General features: G+C 39.9%; 1 pseudogene; it reads right to left on the bottom strand.

The window, feature by feature from the left end:
• Positions 1-210: 210 nt before the first annotated feature.
• LOC102856664 lies at positions 211-583 on the bottom strand (annotated as a pseudogene).
• Positions 584-825: the final 242 nt, after the last annotated feature.

Below are 825 nucleotides of genomic sequence, written 5' to 3'. Positions count from 1 at the left end.
TAGTCTTTAAGTTGATATCCTTGTTCTGTAGAATTTTGGAGAGACAGCAGATTTATCCAATAGAACATATCTTTTGATTTGTTGGCTGTTGTTATCATAGCTGTTGGTCGTGGATCCAAATCAAATTAATGGGTGCCAACTTCAATCTTGGTTTGTTTTTTTTTAAGACAAAAGCATTTTTATTATAATAAGTTAATCTTGTGGGCATGTTTAGTTGGTTAGGGCAATAAAAGCCTCCACCACATTGACCATGTGTTCCCGCAAGCTTGGTTCCGCTGTTGCTCTTGAGATTTCCATCTCAGTCATTATCCTTTCCAGATCTTCCTTCTTAATGGTGACCTTTGCCAATTCCTTCTCCCGCTCCTGTTTGGCTTTCTGCTCCCTGGACCGCCTGTCTCCAATCACGGACATGGCTGTCTCTAGATTGGAACTCTGGAATCTTCTTCTCCTCCACATAGTTGGTGACTCGCCCTAGGTCTGCCGCACCACTATCATGCTTCCTTGGCTTCTTGGGAGACTGCTCAGGGATGCTGGTCTCAGTCTCTAGTTCCAGCTCCACATCCCCTTCCATAACCATCTCAATCTCTCCCCCAACTTCAATCTTTTATCCATCATGATGTTGCGTGTTGGTCCAATGATAAGAATTAATAGGCATATATAAAAAAGAAAAATTTTGGAAAGATTAAACAACGATTGTGTTCTTAGAAGATATCTATATTTCCACTAAAATAATCGCAGGAATAGGGGGTGGCTTAGAGAAGAGATTTTATATATAAGTAAGTTTCATGTTTCTGAGATATCCACATCATTTTAATTACTGTAACT

Source organism: Elephantulus edwardii, unplaced genomic scaffold (genome assembly GCF_000299155.1).
Source record: "Elephantulus edwardii isolate Elephantulus edwardi_28Jun2011 unplaced genomic scaffold, EleEdw1.0 scaffold00016, whole genome shotgun sequence".
Classification (NCBI taxonomy): domain Eukaryota; kingdom Metazoa; phylum Chordata; class Mammalia; order Macroscelidea; family Macroscelididae; genus Elephantulus; species Elephantulus edwardii.
Note: the sequence above shows the minus strand (reverse complement) of the source record. Positions and strands in the feature narration are given on the sequence as shown.